This window comes from Sminthopsis crassicaudata, chromosome 2 (assembly GCF_048593235.1).
Source record: "Sminthopsis crassicaudata isolate SCR6 chromosome 2, ASM4859323v1, whole genome shotgun sequence".
Taxonomy (NCBI): domain Eukaryota; kingdom Metazoa; phylum Chordata; class Mammalia; order Dasyuromorphia; family Dasyuridae; genus Sminthopsis; species Sminthopsis crassicaudata.
Window position 1 is genome coordinate 296,472,808 of NC_133618.1, and position 19,474 is coordinate 296,492,281.

Sequence of the window (19,474 nt, forward strand, 5' to 3'; positions counted from 1 at the left end):
GTATCTGTGCATTTATAGACAGTTGACGATGGATAGAGTACCAATACTAAAGTTAGGAAGACTTACCCTCCTGAGTTTGTATCTGGACTCAAATACTTACTAGATGTATGAGCCTGAGCAAGTCACTTAACTCTGTTTGCCTCAGTTCCTCATCTGTAAAAATGAACTAGAGAAGGAAATGTCAAAGCACTCCAAGAAAACCCCAAATGGGGTCATGAAGAGTCAGACATGACTGAACTGACTCAATAACAATATATCTGTGGGAGGGAAATTATAATGGATGAATCAGAGCTGGGAGAAGTAGCACAGTAGAGCTTTAGATAGGAAGTTGGGAAGACTGCATTTGATGTGTGTTCATGCAAAACTCATTTATTCTCTCTGAACCTCAGTTTTGTCTTTTGCATGTGGCATTTACGATGCTAGTTTTCTTTCTAGTCCCCTTAGATTATATGGATTGAGTGCCATCTTCAGTAAGCCTAAAGAAAGGTTTTATTTTGCTTTATTGACTACGTGATGTTCTATTTTCGTCACCAGCCTAGACATGTCATTTTTGGGGAGGAAGGACACAAGGGAGCAATTGCGGGCTTATTCATGGAATGGCCAAATGGTACAAATTAGGTTCAATCCTGGAGTTAGGAAGATCAAGAGTTCAGAGAAAGGAAAAATCATTTTTTCAGATGGGAAAATTAGGAAAATGAAAGGTAGTATTAGAGCTGGAACTGGAAGGTTGGTATGATAGCCCAGAAACACATTTCTGTCACTCTTTCTCATTCCTAATTGTAAGCAACTGTCAGCAGAGAATGTTCTGAATACAGGAGTACTTAATTTATGTTCGTTTTGGTTGGGAGATATTCACAAGCAGGATTAGGAAGATATGCATTGAAATCTAGAATTAAATATTTAATAGCTGTCTGATAATCAGCAAATCATTTAATCTCTGTATGCCTCAGTTTCCTCCTTTGTAAAAGGAGGATAACAATAGCACCTACCTCACAAAGGTGTTGTGAGAATAATGAGATCTTTGTAAAGAGCTTTAAAAATCTTATAGTACTATATGAATGTCCTTTATGATGATGGTGATGATGATGATGATGATGATGATGATGATGATGATGATGATGATGATGATGTAGTCATTGGCCCCCAGCATGAATCAGCCTACAAATTCCCAGACTGGATGACATTATTAAATGATTTGGAATATTACTCACTGGCCAAGTCTGAAACTAATTTAGAAGATAAAGTATTACATATCTCAAATATTAAGATACAAAATCTGTTTGTTATCTGTACCTAGTTCATGAGCCTCCATCCCATCTGGACTGTCCTTGTCTCAATTCACAGCCTACTTAATTTACAGGATTTAGCAACTTTGTATGCTATGATTACATAGTTTAATATATAATCAAATAAAGCCAAAGGTAATATAAGAACTATTCCCACATGGAGTCACATGTTTAGGTCATTTTCTAAACCTCTAACCAATTCTCAGATGTTTAGGTATGCTGGGGATTTCCAGTCACAGACTTGTGGGATTAAGAAAAGGGAAGGTATATCTGTATCCCATTTTGGGGATGTAGAAACAAGACAAAAGAAGAGAAATTAGTTTCTGAGCATGATGAGACTTGCAATAGTTGTCTTGGCCATAGTCTATCTCCTGTCGTCATGTCTCCCACTCTCTGCTCAGGACCTCTTAAAACTACAGCCAGCTAACTTCAGCAATTGTAGCAGTGCTTGTCATGGTCATAGTCATGGTCAAACTCATGCTAACCCGTGTGATTTCCTTTGGCAGAAACTGTCATCAGAGTCACAGTTCTAATGCTCCCCTTTCCCTATTGGAAGCTTGGAAGGTTAGAGGAAGGAAGAAAGGAAGAAAAACATAAATGCATCATTATACAGATCATATCTCTTTCCTATTGCATGGTTTCCTGTTTTAGAACACATTCAGAGTGCTATAGCTTCACTTCTTCCTTTGTCTGAAGGAGGATAGGGAAGTCTCATTTCTGGTGGTATTTCACAAATTCTGTTGCATCTTTCTACCTCTGAGGAAACATGCTGAGCCTGAGAAAAAGCTCTTTTAGAGATAATAAAGGCAAATACCTGGAGCAGTTACATCAGAGGATTGTTGTGAGGCTAAATGAGATTGGCTTTAAAGTAATTGTCAGTATCAAAATATAATGTAGAGATATGTTACTATGTTAACATGATATAAAAATGTAAGTTGTTATTGTTTCAAAAAGGGACTCATACTTAATAATATCCCATTTCTCCAGGGTTTTACTTCTTTTTTAGACATAGTTGCTTCTTCTTTTCCTTTTCCATCTAAGGTTACATTTTTCCAAAATGAATCTCATTTTGGATGTTAGCAATTAGTGTAGTTAGCAATATCTCAGAGAGGGTGGTAATAATAAAACACTTCCAAAGATTTTGCTTGGCAAAACTCCCCACTCCCACTTCCCAAATTTCCCCAATATAAACTTTTAAAATAATTGGATATATTTGGGAGTAAAAAGGCAGTGAAACAGAGTAGCTAGACTAATGCTGGTCTTTGAAGAGCAGTGTTCAAATTTGCCCTGGACAATTGACATTTGCTTAAGTATATAACCCTTGACAAGTCACTTATAAGGCCACTATCTGCCACAGGTCATATCATTTAATTCATACCCTTGAGCTGTGTTCTGCTTAATAGGAGGTAAATTTCTCACACTAAAAATCCATAGATCTAATAGAAATTCCAGAAAATAACTCAGACAAGTACCAAACTGTTCACTAGAAAGACTGCTTCTTGAAGTTCTTCTGTGGGAAGCTAAATCTCACAGAGAAAACTATCCTTGGATATCAAAGAAGTAATGAAATAAAGTGAGCAGGCAAACATAATTTTTCAAGGAATAAATCACACCACTTTGATGTAAAGCCTATTTTAAATTCATATATGAGAGGAACAAAGCCTCAGTAATGCATCTTGATTTGGGGGACATATTTGATCCCATGTCTAGAGATTTTACTAATGAAATTAATTGGACCTGGCTTGCACATGAACATTGTCATGTGGATTGATAATTTCCAGGGGTTCCATAAACAAGGAGCAGTGATAAATCGTGCTATATCTAGCTCGGGGTAGTTGATTAGTAGGGGTGCCAGATAAATTGTTGTTATGCCTGATCATAGGCAACAATATTATTAATGGTATAGAAGAGGGAGTAAAGAGAATGTTAATGAAATTTGCAAATTACACAAACTTGGGAGGCCAATAAGAATGATAGATAATATTTATTCCAAGAGATATAGATAGGTTCAATATATGGGTAATAAACTGCAAAAGGAGATTCATTTTTGGGAAAAATGCAAACTAGGAGGGAAAGGAAAAGCTGAAACAAATATTCCCTAAAAGGAGGTAAAATTGGAGACCTGGGAATGCTATGGATAGCAAATCCAGCATGGGTTCTCTCTGAAACTACAATAATAATAAAACAATATTTTTTCCTATAATGTTATGGTTACAAAATATTCTTTAAATAGAAAATTATTCAGTCCAGACAGTAACCCCTTAAAGCAATGGAACTAGTATTAAATATTATCAGTATCATTGTTGTTGTTGTTCCTCAAATCACAGAATATTACAATTCAGAAGGACCTAGAAATTATTTAGTACAAGTCATTGTATAGTAGGGAAAGTGAGGATCAGAAAGGTTAATGGACTTTCCCAAGATTGTGGACTTATGTCTCCTGATTCTCATTTCAGTTTTGTTATACCATGCTGAGGTCTTTGTCCATGAATATCATAGGATAATGGAGATTCTTAGATTATTTGATTCCTTCCACGATTGTTTTCCAGATAATTCAGAGGAAAACTTACCTTTCTTCTAGCAATTCCTCTTTTCCACTCATCTATTCTCCCTTCCCACTTAAACCAGATAATTGCTCAAGACTTTTCTAGAAGAGAGTTCACAAAAAGCAAGGTAATAGTGCTTTTCTTCAAAAATGGTGAGATCATGTCTGAAGGAATATGTCAAAGTTTGGGGAAGATTTAGACAAATGGGAGGAAGAACTTGCACATAAAAGCAATGAGTGGTCACAAGGGCAGCAGATCTGATTTACGAAGAAGGACTAAGTGAAAATGAAGCACTGTAGGGAGAGTCAGCCAAAGAATATCTGACAGGTAAACTCTCACAATGGAACAGTTACTTCATGTGGCATAAAGAAGTAGAAATGGACGTGATGAATGGATAGGAAAAAAATCTGGATTGGAGACTTCCTGATAATACTATTTTTTCCATTTGGCTTTGGAATAGTCCAACCGTTTCTCCACGCCCCTGGGGAAAGTGAGATGATCATACTTATATATGACAGTTAGAAATGACAAATAGCATTTGGTATGTAGTGCTTTGGAGATGACCAAGCCAAGTGACTAAGATATGAATTATATTAGTATTGCATAGAAGTTTGGAATACAACATATCCCAAAAGTCATAGTGTAGCTATACATTTTAATAGCTTCAGAAGTATAAATACTACAAACTTCCCAAAACATCATTTGAAAGTTGAATTATTTAAATTTCTTTTATATTTATATATACTTATTAATTTTGATAATACATTTTTAATTTATAAAAGATGCATACCCTGCCATTATTCATAGCAGTTTCTGGATGATATTTCCTCAAATTGGTAGATCAACTGAGGAGGTCATCTTATCTGAACACTTTGGTCAGTTGATCTAGCTCCATTTGATTTTTTCTTATGGGGTCACATCAAAAATGTCATGTATTCACCAAAACTTTATTCTGTGAATTATTTTAAAGTTATTATAAATGCAATAATTTCTGTCACTGAACAGAAGTTGATGAAAGTGTTTGCACCTTAAAAAAATGAAATCAAGAGATTTTTCATACTATATTTATTTTGAAATCATTAGGAGAAATGGATAGGGGCTAGTATGAAGATTATAATTGCCTAATCCCCAAGAAAAACCACTGAGGCAGAGCTCTGAGCTAGTGGCACTTTATTAAAAGGATACATGGTCCCTCTAATGAAGTGGACCTCAGATCTTCCTTATGATCTGAAATGCCTCCTCCCAGGGCCTTATTTTGACTGATTGATACCAGATTTAATAGATGAAAACTCTAAAGGGGCAACACAAAATATAGAATTTCATAAGATGACAGACCTTGCTTTGAGGGCCAAAAATGATGCATCAGCTAGAAATGGTATGTCAACAAGAAGGTCTCAGGTTGGGTGAAACATGGGACATCTCCACTGACTAAGTGCTTATAAAAGGGTATAAGAGAATCAATTGCTCATGTCAGACAAGATAGAGTGGTCCAAAAGCACAAAACAAAGTTGGGGGACTTTTCAAAGAATCAAGGCATCCCATCTTAACTACTCCTATAGATTCTAAAACTAATTTTAATAGATATTGGTTGACCTGGGTCAATATTCAAGATATCTAAAACATGAAGTACTCTTCTGTAGAATAGAATCATAAAATCAGAGGATTATTAGAGTTGGAAAAGAACTTCCAGATTAAATAATCTAACTTCCTTTTTTGATATGGGAAAAAAATATAGCCTGAAAAGGAAATGACAAGCTGAAGACAATAGGGAAAAAATTTTTTTTGGTGAGTCTGAAAATCAGATCTCTTGATTCTCAATTTATTTCTATCTAGGATTCACATAGACTGACTCTAATATTGGATACTACTCTAAAAGAAAATCACCATCTCTCTTTGGTCTCTTATTATTGTTATCTAGAATTTCTAGAATTTCATATATCTCATGTTTAGGTTTCCACAAATGTAGATATTAGGGTCCTTAGCTCTCCTTCATACATACACAGCAGTCATAGTAGTCCATGACAAATTAATCCAATATCTTTCTTCTCTGGTAGGTTGAACTTTTCCACTAGGCTCTTAGCATACTTCCAACTCAATACCACTCAGGGTCTCCTGACTTCAGGACTAGCTCTAGCCACTATACCCCCTAGTTGTTCCACCCTACCTAGCTGCCCTAGTCTTTCTCAAGAATGGAAGATGAACAAAACCAGCAAGCTTAAAATAGAGGATTAGAAAAGCACTAAAGCCATAAATGAGGAAAAAGAGGATTTTTGCTTTGTTTCCCAGTATTTCTGAGCTATTCAGCTGGGGCAAGACCTATAGGAAGAGAATACCTATCCAGTAGTCAAAAAACACTCAAGGGATCAGGGATAGGTATTCATTTCTTAGCTATGTAATCCTGGGCAAGTCACTTAATCCCAATTGCCTCAGGAAAACAAAAGACCAATGACATCACATGGTTGATATTTTTTTTGACTTGTTTAAGTGAAGCAGAACTGTGCAAAGTTGTTAGCCTCATTTTTTCCTCCAGGGTCTTTGAAGTATAGTGGTAAAACAAAAATTAAGACTATTGAAGATAGCCCTGATGCAATGCATAATTTTGGCTTTTTAAAATTAAGTTATTTCCCAAACCTCTGTTTGTTTGAGGCAAAGCCAATCCAATGACTAAGGGCGAGGTAAGAAATGAGATAAAAGGTGGCCTAATTTTCCATCACAAACATAATATAATTTTTTGGGAGGCAGAACAAATAGGTAATTTTTTTTGTAAGTTAATTTTGTATCCTGCAACTTTGCTAAAATTGTTAATTATTTCTACTAGTTTTTAGTTGATTCTCTAGAGTTCTGTAAGTATTTTGTTTTCTCATTATCTACTCTAATTCCTTTATTTTTTTTTTTTTTCTTTTCTTATTGCTAAAGCTAACATTTCTAATACCATATTGAATAGTAATTGTGATAGTGGACAACCTTGTTTCACCCCTGATCTTATTGGAATGCTTTTAGTTTATCCCCATTATATTTTATGGTTGCTGCTGATCATTTTAAAGAAAACTCCATTTATTCTTCTGCTCTCTAGTGTTTTTAATAGAAATGGGTGAGGTAATCTTTTCAAAGAGGAAACATGCAAATAGGTCAAATCTAGAACTTGGGATCAGTCAGTCACCAGGAAACCTCCAAACCTAGAACTACCCAAGAAATCTCCTTTCTCTGATTAACTTAATTCTGGTATCACACTGCCTAGAAAAATTTCCTCATTTCTAATTAAGAGACAAGGGTTCAAACAAATAAAGCATTTATTAAGTGCTTCTTATGTGGAAGGCCCTATAGATTCAAGAATAACATTGGTTTTTTACATTTACTTATTTTTTTATTATAGCTTTTTATTTACAAGATATATGCATAGGTAATTTTTCAGCATTGATAATTGCAAAATCTTTTGTTCCAACTTTTCTACTCCTTCTCCCCCACCCCTGCCCCTAGATGGCAGGTTGACCAATATATATTAAATATGTTAGATATAAGTTAACATTTACTTATTTTTAAACATATTGATTTTTTTGGGCCTCCCATTGACCCCTCCCATTAAAAAGTTAAAAACAAAACAAAATAAAATAAAAACTTTGTCACAAATATGTTTACTCTGAAGAACTTAATCTCACAATGGGCATGATATATATGCAAAGATATATCCAAATATGCAAAGATAATCCAAGATTTTAAGTCCATCACTCCTGACTAAAGATGTCATGATTCATATTTATTCTTAGGACTCATGGACATCCTTGTATTAAGTTCTAAAGTAGTTCAAAGATTTTTTTCCCCTCTATATTGTTGTTGTAAAAAAAATATTTTACCGATTCTGCTTATGTGATTATGCATCAAATCACAGGGGTCTTCCTAGTTTTCTTTGAAACTATTTATTACTAATGTTACTATAATATTCTAATATATATAATATTTTAAGAACCCTTAACCATTTCCCAATAGAGGGCATTCCTTACTTTTCAGTTTTAAACTGCTACAAAAAAGAACTAAGTTCTTTGACACATATGGATCCTTTCCCCCCCTTTTTTTTAAATGTCTTTATGTCTTTTATGAATAGGTTTAGTAATGGTAGAACTGGGTCAGAAGGCAGGCGCTATTTAGCAATTTTTTGAGAGGTGTTGGTTTAAACTGCTGTCCATAATGGCTAGATCAATATACAACTTTATCTATAATGCAATGCATTAATGTGTTTATTTTCCTGTAGCCCCTTCAACACTTGCCATTTTTTGGTCATTTTTAATTTTTTTGTTGATCTAATAGGATGAGGTAGAATTTCATAGCTGCTTTAATTTATTACTCAAATTATTAGTAATTTGTAGCAGCTTTTTTTAAAAAAAGCATTGTTATTGATAGCTTGTATAGCTTTGAAAACTATCTATTCATATATATCCTTTGGAAGTGGGAAGTCTTACCAATAGATAACTTTCACTTGTGGTGAATATGTTCCCTTAATATAGTCTAAAGTTTGAAAAAAATACAAAATGAGAAAAATAAAAATAAAAAAAGATGGTATGCAATAAAACAATTTCAATTTGACTTTGGCCACAAATCCTTTACCAACAGAAGGATTTTATTATACTCATACTGGAAAGAAAAAAAATATATTACTTCATAAGATGTTAGGTCATTATGCATTACAGAACTAAGGAGAAGAATTTGTGAAAAGATCATTATGGAATTACTTGCAGCTTATGCACCAATCTTGGTTGCTGACAATTAAGTGATAAAGAAATTGCTAAGGTCTTCCAAATTAAATTAATACAACACTCTGATACTTGTTGTCCTTCATACCTGGAATACTCTTTTTCCTTATTTCTGTCTTCTGGTTTCCCTGCTTTCTCTCAAGTCCTAGGTAAAATTCCACCTTCTACAGAATTTTCTGATTTTTCTTGATTATAGTGGCTTTCCTTTACTGATTATTTTCTATTTTTCTTCTATATATGTTGTTTGTATATAGTTGTTTGGATTTTGTCTTCTCTATTATGCTCCTTGAAAGTAGGAGACTGCTTTTTATCTTTCTTTGCATTTCTAGCATTTCGCACAATTACTAAATTTCTTAATAAATTGTTTAATATCTAGTTGCTTAGGAAGAAAATGGAAAGATGAGTAGAAATATATGGAAAAATATAGTTCATGAGGAAGAAAATAAAGAAGGCAAACACTTGTAGATTACAAAAAATTTAAGGCTTTATATCATGGACATTTTCTATGAAAAAAGAATTGGTAAGCTCTGCAAGTGAAAAAGAGCAAAGAAGAAAGAAAGGAAGAAGGAAGAAACAAAGAAAAAGAAAAATACCAAAAGAATGAAATTATGTCTTAGGTGTATTTTTTTTGTTTGCATTAGCAACCAGAAAGAGGTTTGTTATTGATATGAGTTATCACTAAGTCATCTATATGTAGACATTAATTCACCAGAGCTAAGATCAGAATTATTTTTTAAAAGAAGAAATTATAATAATGAAAAAATGTAAGACACAAAATTGAAACAACTTAACCTCTGAACAAATAATTGAAATTTCAAACTAAGAAATATATAATAGAAATGACATTGATGCTGACTATGATAATTTTATCCATAAGTTTAACAATAAAAATTAGTTGGCACTCCAAGGAGGCCAAAGAAGCTAGAAAATACTGTAGTCAGCAAATATCTGTCTTGCTTGTCAAATGAAGAGAGATGGCTGCTAAAAGCAACATTGGATTAGATTACAAACTAATTTATAAAATGAGTTATGAAAAAATCATGTATGAGCAGTATCATAGTAAAAGGAAAAAAGAAACACAGGATGACATAAACAATTTGCAGAAAGGTTGGCAAGATATCTAAGCAAAGTCATTCCAAGGGCATTCAAAAATGAAAACTGAAGGAATACCAGAGACAGAAGAAAAATGTAAAATATTTGTGAAAAGCATTATAACCAACCGTTTTTTCTATCAAGAATAGTGGAACCACTATGCTTGGATCATAAAATTACAGTTCTGGGAATGCTTTAGAAGAGACAGAACTTAGCACTAAAGAGAATAAACACAGAAAAAAAACAGTAGGATTATATGAATTCTACCTAGAAAAGATCTGTGCTGAAGTAACAACCATGAGGGATTAGTGTAGATAATTTTTGGCTTTTATTCTTGAAGAGACCATTACTATATTAGGGTCAAGATACCACATATCTAACTATAGCTAATCAGATCAATATAAGCTCAGAAGGCTCTACTACAGATCAGGCACAAATAGTTCATATAAACATCTGAAGTAGAGCTGTCTCTAAATTTGCTCAGAGAATACATACCTTCATTGATGCTGTCATCTCATGTCAGGTGGTCCTGTGCCAGTGTTTCTCATATTTCACAAACAACTCCAAAGTTCTTCAGAGAGATCTTGGTATTTGAAGGACTAGAAGATACCTAATGCTTTATTGATACAAAATTAGTGATTGAGAGAACATTAATAACTACTGAAATATACAACTTTTCTCCCTTTCATACACAATCTTTTTAGGTTATCAATATACAAGTCAAGGATATCCTTAATGATAAGGGAAAAGGAGGCTTTATCATTTCATAAATGTTGAAAAATATTGAGAACAGAAGATCCTAATGGGATCTTGTTTGTTGTTTGTTAATTGTTAAAAGTTGATTTTGTCAAATAAAATGACACCTTACTGGACAAAAGAAATAACCATGCTCAGTGGATACTTTGACAAAAAAATAAATCAGGTGAGGCATAAAACACATGGCAAAGGTATCTTTACTGATGTGGTTCTGAGTTATTAAGTGTGATTAGTGGAGAGAGCCTGAAATACTGATAAAACTACTCCCTAAAGCAAGCAGAAAATGGCTTTGATGGGGACCAGTTCAATCTTATAGTCCTACTGTCTGTGGAGGTCATGATAACACCACCTTGCTATGTCCAGTCAGCAATTTAAATAATGTCAAACCTCTGAGGTTAAATTCCCCTATAAATCTGTCTATGGCCCAAGCCATTTTTGCTGAACCCCTTTTGGATTATAGCCTGCCACAGCACTTTGCTTGGTGGTGTTTTATCCTTTCTCCCCATCCTCTTTGCCACATGGTATCTTTCCTCTTGTCATCCCACCATGCCTCATGATGCCTTTCTCCTTCTTATAGCTAACTAACTTTTTTTAGGGTGCTAAATCCCTCTAAGCATTTAGTCTGCCAATCAATGATATATTCCCACCTGTGGAATATTTCCTTTCTCTTGGTTAATTGTGTTTAACTGGGGAACTTATCTTTTCTATTGTTAATTGCCAAAACCACTTTCCTTGCTAACTAGATGCTCTCCCAACCCTATTTCATATTTACCATTCCTGGTGTCTATTATATCTATTAATTTTGCCTGTAACCTCTTCTCCTAAATAAAGCTAACTTTTGCTAAAATGAATTTAAGGTACTTATTGATTATAAACATTCATTGTTAAGCCAAGTTAATACATCTATGTTTGACTAATATCTTTCCTAGAGATTGTCTCAGCCTGCTCCAGAAAGTTGAACTTGAACTAATAGTGAGACATATAATACTAGGGGGAGGCCGATCAGGGTCTTGGTTCTATTGAGCATCTCCCTGGACACTTCTTGTTTCCTAAGTTTCCTTCAAATAGAGTTTGTAAAACATAATTTCCAGTTTTAAGCTTATCAGTTCTTTCACCTGCCTTTTTTAATCTGAATTCAGTCTATACTCAAATATTACATTTGTTCTATAATCTTACAGAAGTTCTAATATATTAATCTCTGCAATGTATATAATTGTCACAATTAAATAAAACTCACTAATCATTTGTCTCAGAACTCTCAAATTCCTAGTAATCATTTATGAGAGTTAAAATTTTTCATAAAACTCTTGAGCAGAAACTAAACTCAGCAACAAATCTTAAGAAGATAATGTATTACATAAGCAAAACCATCCTAGAAACATTTAAGGATGAAACAGAAGGAAAAATAATATGCAAAGATGAGAAATCTAAAATTATTTTAATGACCAACTTTTTATCATGGAAGAGAGTGGACTCATGATATTTGGACTTTAATATTACAGATCCAGGTGTGCTTATAAAAAGGCAATTAAAAAAACAAAATTAGGAAAAAATAGTTTTATTAGATCAACTATATACAGAAAAGTTCCCTTTTTGGTCACAACATTGTAGCTGTGAAGTTTTTGAAGGATTAATTCTCAAATTAAATTGAAGGGTGAACATGTGAGGAAAAATATTTTAGAATTTTTTTGTTATGAAAACAATGAGATTGAGAGATCAGCAACAATGATCAATTTATGTCCCTATTTCTGTAGAATTTCAACATAGTCAGCAGATCCTATAAACAAACATCCCTTTGTGAAAGGAGGAAGAACTGGACTCAGCCCTTAGAGCTCCTAGCTAGGCCTGAAGCACTGGAACATTGAGAATCAATTATGGATTCAGCCCCCAGCTCAGATTAGTAACTCCGGAGAAGGAGCATGGATTCAGTACTCTGTGCTCTAAACACAGGGTCACTAGAGAACAGGACCACTTAGAGCCCATCATAGGTTCAGCTCTCTATCCAGGAAAATTGAGGAAGACTTGTGGTCTTAGACACAGCTTTTAGAGTTCTTTCTTATCAGGAAAGAAAATGGCACAGAACTATTTGATCTAGGGGATCAAGTGAAAATAGAAACAAAATACCAACAACCTACTGAAATAAACCCCAAAATAAAGCTCCAAGGACAAGATAGCTGAAGATTCCAGGTCAATGAAAAAAAAATACTAAAAAAAAAAAGCGAGAAAAAAATTCAAGTACTGAGAAATTAGTCAGAATCACATGAGATTTGGTAGAAAACAATATAAAGCAGCAACAAACATGGAATATAATATTCTAAAAGGAAAAATGTAATCTTAAGACCAAGAAAAAGTTAGTAAATTCTATAATGGAAAAAGATGATTTTCATGAAATTGAGGACTTGTAAGCATTTTTATTAATAAGCAAACACCACCATCCCCCCAAAAACTTCCAAACAAAAACAAATTTGGAGTTGAATATTTAAAATACAAACACAGGAGTAAGAAAATGAGTATAATAAAGTGTTTGCATTCTAAAAGAAAAAATGAAAATATTCTTTAAGTACCTTAATGTCATTAGGGGTCATTGAAGCAGTCAAATAAAATAGAAGCCCCCAAAGTGATTTTTGTTGTATTTTGAGTTTATTAAAGAGAGACAGGTAGTGGAGGAAGAAAGTATGCACTAGGGGGAAAAGGAGAAGAAAGAAGGACACATTGCCTTATTTAATAAGGGAGTACAAACAGATGTATATACAAATAAGGAATCGATGGGGGAAACCTGTCACTTGGACTTCACTCTTAACTAATGAACCAGTGAACTGAACAGAGCTGGGAGAACAATTTATACTACAAAACAATGTGAAAATGAATAACTTTGAAAAGCTTCAAAACTCTAATTAATGGGAATAATCAACCATGATTTTAGAGGATTGATGATTTAGAATGTGCCTATCTCTTGACAGTGAGGTAATCACTGTTAGGGTCAGGGGTTGAAAAACCATAGTCATTGGGCCAAATCCAGTCATCTGTCTGCTTTTGTAAGCTCACTAACAAAAATTAAGAAGGAGAAACAGTATAGATGTCATAAAAATGAATTCTTGAACAAGAAGATGGGCTAGTCATATGATGAGAGTGAGAGGTAATTGTTTACATGGACAGCTTGTATATTCCATTGGTACCTTTGTAATATTAAGAGAAAGCAAAGAAGACATCTAGCACATTGGACTAGGATGCTCTGTGGAATATTTATAGAAAGATGTGACTAAGGTACACAATATGGATAGACATGCATGAGTTGCTGTTTGCATTATTAAAGTATAGTCATGTTGATCAGATCAAAGATCCATTGGAGAATTTAAGCATTAAATCAGGTCACATTAGCTTTTTTGTCTGATACATGTACTGTTGCTGCCTCAAGTTGAAATGGCCACCAAGCATGATCTGCCTTTTCGGAGACAGCTTTGTAGTTAATGCCAAATTCAGGAGTTGCAGGTGTGATCCTTCAGCTCCAGATGGCATGTCTGATAATTATTCTTCAACCCTTTTTCTTCTTTCCTTTCAGGTAGATAATTGAATATTGCTTAAGGCTACAGCATTGTAGTCCTTACCTAATGGATTCTGACAGTTTTGTTATCTGTGTATAGGAAAAATATTTAAAAACTCATTCATATGTAGGCACAAGATGTGAAAAAAGGTTAATTTTATACAAAGGAGAACACCTGTCAAGGAATTAGAACTCTCCTTTTACAAATCTCTGGCATGCTTTTGGTTGTTTCTGTACTTTACTCAGAACAAGGCTTCTTAAACTGTGGGTTGTGACCCCCACATGGGCTCATATAATTGAATGTGGGGTTGCAAAATTATGATTTATTATCAGTAAATGATTGATTCATATATCTATTTTATATGTCTACATACACAGGATTGTGTTAAAGTTTCTTGGGGAAAAGTGGGTTGTAAATGGAAAAAAGTTTAAGAAGCTCTGAGATGGAAGATATTGTTGAAATTAAATAAAGTATTTGTGATTAATCAAAATGTTCTATCCCCTTTTAAGAGAACTGGAAGAAAGAAGACGTGGCTTCAGAGGGCAGGTGTCATATTCACTGATAACATAGGTATAGAGGAATATAATAAATATGCATAAGGAGACCTAAGAAAGCATCCATAATAGGTGGTGATGTAGGAATTTGCTGTGTGTGAAATTGAAAGATTTTCTAGGGAAAATTCTTGGTCCATTTGTTTTTAAATTCTTTCTTTTTAAATGTCATTTTGTAAAAAGGAGGGGGAAGTATTAATACATAGTATTCTCTTCAGGGGAATTATGCTCAAAATACAGGGCAGTCTCTATGCTAAAAAAGTCGGTCCAGGGACTTAAGGAATGTCTTTCCATACTCCAGGTTACTAGTGATAATGAAATGTTCCTGGAAACAACTCAGGAAAAAAATTGAAATTCAGGGGAGAAAAATTGTTAAGGAAAAAAAAAAGGATCCGAAGTGGTAGATCAGAAACTTAATTCTAGAGAAGGATAGGAAGAAGACTCATTTTACATATTGAACTAAAAATAATGACACATGACAAAGATGAGTCTTTTCCTGAAAATTAGGTACCTGGATATATTGAGGAATGCTTGTCCTGCAAGGATTATAGAATTGCTCTATTTACAGGTGCTGTCAGGTTAAAGACCATCAATTGTTAGAGGAAGAAGAGAAAAGAACTAATGGTCAGGAACTCCATTTCTCTGGGGATGTTGAAGCAGCTCTTATTTATTTGATTACAATAATACATAGTCTTTTTCCCTAGAGTATTTGTTCTTGTTTGTCCTTCATTTTTGAAGAGGATCAAAAACTTCATAGGATGATGTCATGAGTTATTGTTTGTGTACTAAAGGGGAAGTTAGCCCAAGAAGAATGCAAAACTCTGAAGAATTAAACTTTGCAGACACAAGGGAAATTATTCCTACGAAAAGGAAAAAATAAGAGTTATCTGAATAGTTCAATGTGATTACATAGTCACCTCATCATTTTATATATGCAGAAAATTGACACAAGAGAAGGCAGGTAATAGAGGATGAACAAAAGATATGACATGATTCTGTAAAAACAGTTTTAGTTAACAAGCAAATTTGAAAAATATGTATTAAGTTCCTACTATGTGTACCATTCCAAGCACTAGAGACAGAAATATAGGTTAATAAAAAACAACTTCAGCCCACAAGGAACTCATGTTATAAGAGGGATGTGAATAGATAAAAGAGACTTGAAAGGCTGGAGTGCTGGCGAAAAGATGATACCCACAAATAATGACAAAATCTTGAAATAGAAATGATTGTTTGAGCCTTTCCCCTCAAGTAATAGGAGTTGTTTAAGTAACTCACCCAATGAAAGAAGGGTTTCAGGTATGGAAACAGTCAGTTGAAGAATAGTAGTAAAGTTTGTAGGATGAAGAAGGCAGATTTGGATACTTCCTTCAAATTGGGAGCCTGAGAGGAACTCATTGAAGGGAGAAGGGGGCCAAAGGAAGAAAGGTAGCTGAAGGATGGTGGCAAAGGCCAGAGAGTGAAGGATGTGGATCTGGGTTCTTTTTCAAAATAGAGGTATCAGGATTCAGAATAAAATAAAGTTGTTAAAGTAAACTGAATACAAGAAAAAAGGGATCATTTTTAATTATTTCCGGGAAAAGGGAAGCATCAAAGAATGCTGCAATCATAACATCAGAGAAAAGGTAGAACTGCTTAGTTATAATTTAGCTTTTGTTTACAAAGAAGAATTTAAACAGGAAAAGGATGACAAAACTGACTAATGGAGTTTGTGCACATGTTAATAAAAAGATTGTAAAAGAACACCTACCAATACTTAAAGTATTCATTCAGTTAACCTGGCCCAAATGAACTATAGTATCCTTAGGTATTTTATAGACTAGTTGTTGAAATTGTTGTACCAGTCTCAGTGTTATTTGAAAACAAGAGAGGTTCCATATGACTAAAGAAAGACAATTGTCTCAATTAAAAAAAAGGTGAGGGGGAGAAATAAATTGAGCCTGCAAATCAGAGACTATGTTTGACTTCAATTCCTAACAAAATTCTAAAATAGAATATTACAGATATTATGAACATCTAGCAAAGGAAGAGGTTATTGAAAAGAACTGTCATGGCTTCATCAAGTCCTTCCAGACATTTCTATTTTTCTTTTTCTTTGTTTTGTAAACACAGAACTAGTAGAGAATGAAAATGTTATAGAATTTACGTACATGTTATTAATTGTAGAATTGAAGTGTTCTAACTAAATGGGGTAGTATTATGGGTCACAGAAATTCAGTCGTTTAATAACATCTGCTTTACATATATACTTGAAACTACCATCATTAGATTCACTAAGTGGTACAATTAGTAGAGTACTGGGTCTGAAAGGAAGATAGACCTGAATTCAAATCCAGCTGCAGACACTTAATAGTTGTAGGAGTCAATTGCACAAGTCACTTAATCTTTCTTAGCTTCAGGCTCTTCATCTATAAAATGGAAATAATATTAACTACCTCTCATATTGTTCTAATGTTATGAGATAATATTTAATTTTCCTAACTTCAAATTTTTAAAAAATATTTATTTATTTTAAATATATATTTAAACGAGTTCTGATTTCTTTCCTAGTCTCTCCTATATCCATTGAGAAGATAAGCAATATGATTTCATATATACATGTGAAATTATGCAAAACATATTTTTACATTAGTGCTGTTGCAAAAAAGCAAAAAAACAAACAAACTTAAATGCTGACATGAGATATTTGCAAAACACTTTACAAACTTTAAAGTACTCTATAAATGCTTGCTACTTTGACATAATACATTGTTTCCAGAAGGATTCAATTAAGATGCAAATATGTTAGTTATTACACCTGAAGACATTAACAACATATGACAAAATATTGAGAAAGTTGTAAAAGATGATGAATATGAAGAATTCAGAGAACCATGGGAAAATAAATGAACTGATATAGAATGACAAGCAAAACTAGGAATTTTATATATCTATAAATCTATCTATCTATCTATCTATCTATATACATATATAAATATATAAATAAATAATTGCAGTAATGTAAATGGAAAAAATAATAACAATAAGAACTCCACAGCTGAAAGTATTACAATCTATATGATCCAACTTGAACTTGAAGAGGAGGTGAAATAATGTCCCTTCTTTGCAGAGGTGGAGCATGAAATGTTGTGTTTGCTATCTGAGCCAGTCAATATGTTGATTCCTTTTGCTGAAATGCTTTTCTTGTCTTTCTTTTTAATTTTCTTTTTGTTACAAGAGATGATTCATGTCAATTTAGATTAAACTTAAATTCCTACAAAGTATGGAGGGTGAATTAATCCATTGTATCAGATGATCAGAACAAAGACCCAAGAAAAAAATTCTTGCTTTCTACTGGGGATCCTGTCTTAAACACTTCAAGGCCTTGGACCCTTTGATAAGGTAATGCACTTTTGCAGCTTCCTCTAATTTTTTATAACAGGTGTGTGGCTATAAACTTTAGGATCTATCTTGATTTTGCTTTCTATTTGTTATTTTAGGTAATTATTTTAACTCCCCTTGCATGTACTTGGAGATCTTGATGTGAATACATTTTTGTGAGACTAAAACCAAAATTGACAACTACAGCAATTTAATGTCTCTCATCTGCCATTTACCCATTTCTAAGACAGGTCTCTGATGCCTCAAAGCCTGGATGCTTTGAGGCTGAAATAATAAGTGCTTTGAGGTTTGGGGATGAAAGAGCCTCAGAATGCTTACTGGGAAGAAGATAATCAGCTCAGAAAATAATGATAGTTTTGTCTTTTCCCTCTATTCCCGAGTCTACAACACTGGCAACAGGAGGAGCGTTACTCTAATTATTCGATAGCAATTTGCCAAAGTTTGTACTGAAAGGCTTTCTTTATCCAGCCCCACATATTACACCTAATTAGAGACCTTTCAAAGACTGCAATTAATAATTAGCCATTACCCTAAATACCTGCCAGCTCTGAAGGAAGCAGATTACCAGAGGGCTAAGAATAAGGTAACCTGACAGACTGCTGACAGAATGGGATGGGTAACTACTTCACCGATTGTACTCTCTGGTAGTGAGGCATACCAACTTACTGAATGAGGCTTTTAAATGGAAACTCCATTCCTCGTAAAATGTACCAGATGAGAGAGGAGAGAGTGAAAAGAAGCTGGAAAAAAATGAAGTCAGTCAAGCACTGCTATTAAACGAGAGCTCTCTCCTTGCAGGTTTGTTACTTTTGATTGTCCCTGGTGTGATGTGAATAGAAAATGATCACTCACTCTCTGCACCACAGGAAACTTTGGTTCGAAACTTTGTGTCTTGAGCTTCTTAATCGATGTTTCTTTGGGGCCTCATGGAGCTCTCCCGTTGCAGATGGCTTCATTCTATAGAGGACATTTAACAACCTGTACGCAGGATTGGTTCAGAAGGAGGACTTCTATTTCATTGTAGAGATTAGTAGGGAATGGAATTTTAATGATTCTACAATTCCTAACTGCTGAAGATCAGAAGTTTCAGAGTCCCTGACTTTTCCCTAGGGGAGATAGGAAACGAGAACTAAAGAGAGAAAGTCTAATTGAGTGGGAGCTCCCAGGATTACATCTACCTAATACATCCCCTAATGAGAACAGGTAAAAGGAGTTACATGGTTGTCTTGACATTAGGAGTCCAATGCAAAGTGAGGAGAGAGTGACAATTTTCATTTTTTCAACTCATTTAAGTTTTAGATGGAATTAGAGAAATAGAAATTTACTCAGGACATAGAAAAGCCAAAAAAAAAATCATAGTAAAGATTTCTAATATGTGGGTTGCCTTTTTCATTTTCCACCATAAAAATATCTTTAAACAGATGTATGTGTCATCATTAATTTCTCAAATTAAACTTAACCAAAATGACTTGTAGATTTTTGTAAGAAAATACTGAGAGGGTATTGGAGCTCCCGATTCCTGGAATGACTTGTATTGAGGCTGGATGATGGCCACTTATCTGGCAGCCATGTGAG